Below are 1,865 nucleotides of genomic sequence, written 5' to 3' on the forward strand. Positions count from 1 at the left end.
GAGGCTATACAATTCATTGTATTCTATAAAAAATAGTTCTAAAACAAATTCAAAGCAAGTTTCCGCTTGAATCGGCATAGTCCGAATTGCGGGTGATTTAATGTTTTCTTTATTTCCAAGTGCCCACGATTGCGGTGATCCCGTGAAGATCCACAATGTAGGGTTGTATGACTACCTCGTGCTGGTATTTTGGCTGACGTCCACCGCTCTCCCTCAGCCTCGTGGGGCCGTGCGCAACATCTCACCTTTAAGGAGATGATTTTCAAGTAGTTTATTTCTCATTACTTTCCCAAACGACACGAGAGCAAATGCATCTCGTCTTAATACCTCTTTATGTAACAGTGCGCTAATAAGGACATTCAAAGTTGTGAAAGCTTATTGTAAGTGAATCCGTGGTTGGGGCCCGTGTGCAGCAGTGACGTCACCGCTACGTGTCGATGACGTCGGCATGACGCAAAGCGCGGGCGCTGCGTGCTTCGGGGAAAGGAGATAGTGAGAAAGATCCGCCACATTTGTGATCTGCAATATCGGTTTGGATGCGTGGCTTAATATTATAATTTCCAATTTTAAAAATCGGGTTCTGTGTTCTACCCCCACGATGAAATTAATTTTGGCGTTATAATTAAACTGGGTAAATGTAAGAACGTGTAATATCCTTATACATGCGTCTTTAACTAATTTTGATAATATAATGCTAGACAATCAAATAGGTAAGAATGAAAATTAAAAAGGAAAGAAAATAAGGGAGATGAAAAAGAAGGGGAGATGAGGAATAGGTAAATACGAAAAATTGTAAAATGGATACGAAAAGAGAAGGGAGGAAATGGGGGAAGGGGAGATAAACACTGGAAATTGTTTTTAAAAATAATCGTAGTTCCACATGAAATTACTTCTCACGGGCTCCTGATGAAGAGATACTCTGGCAGCCCTTAAAAAGGTAACGAGGCGTGAGAGCGCAGTTAGATTATTATTTTAGACTTCCCGAATTTACATCTAAAACAGAGCTATCATAGAATGTAATACGGATGTGAGCCCAGCTTCTTCCTACTAACTTGCGTAAGCATATGTGCGTTTAGTTGGTGCAGCAAAAAGGGATAGGGAGTGTAGACTCTGTTTCGTAATTCGCGTCCCGCTCCAGAAAGCTCCTCTGCGCAGTGTCTTTCATACATTGTTTGTTCAGCTTGTCGATATCTTCATCTCCGCGGGCCGTATCGTCAATCATTCTCTCGCAGTGATGTCTGTCCCTCGTTACTGTGCTGATTGCTTTTTCTCCCTGATGTGTGCCGTCTTTTCGTCGCTTATTTCGCCCCTAGTTACCAATTCCTCCCCTTCGTCCCCCATTTCACATCTAGTCACTGATTCCGCCCCTTCGTCGCCCATTCCACCCCCTCATGTAACCGTTTGCGGTGACATTTTCCCCCATAAGACTGACTTTTCCTTGGCACGATTTGGACGCGAGTTTCTATCATGTCGTATCTCTTGCCCGCATGTGTGGCACTTAACGCTGTCATGCCACATAACCCTTTGTGTCTTAAGGTGATGGGCCTCGCAGGGTTGACCGTTTTGGCTTTCTCACTCATCATCTGGCTTTTATTCTATCCGTCATGAGGGCAAGGCGCCATGCGGAATCACGCTCACTCACCTGGCTTGTCCCTGAAGAGCCCTCATTAATTCCATCCCGATCCTTGTCCCAGGTACCTCTTCCTTGCCCCTGACACGGCACTCCGGAGCCTGGCAGTGGCAGAAACGGGCGGGAGGTTTCGGAGGTGGTGGCAGCGAGTGCGCGAGAGAAGGGTACTTTACTCCGCGAGGCCCACCGGCCACCGTCTGGGGCGTTCCACACGGCACCTTGTACCAGACGTAAG

General features: G+C 46.2%; 1 protein-coding gene across 1 annotated transcript in view; it reads left to right on the forward strand.

The window, feature by feature from the left end:
* Nucleotides 1-1,729: 1,729 nt before the first annotated feature.
* The window catches only part of LOC119587030 (zinc/cadmium resistance protein-like), a gene marked incomplete in the record, with an annotated part of 14,269 nt that continues 14,133 nt past the window's right edge, over nt 1,730-1,865 (forward strand). Inside the window, 1 exon segment of the mRNA XM_037935773.1 lies at nt 1,730-1,860.

Source organism: Penaeus monodon, chromosome 22, assembly GCF_015228065.2.
Source record: "Penaeus monodon isolate SGIC_2016 chromosome 22, NSTDA_Pmon_1, whole genome shotgun sequence".
In the NCBI taxonomy this organism is placed as follows: Eukaryota; Metazoa; Arthropoda; class Malacostraca; order Decapoda; family Penaeidae; genus Penaeus; species Penaeus monodon.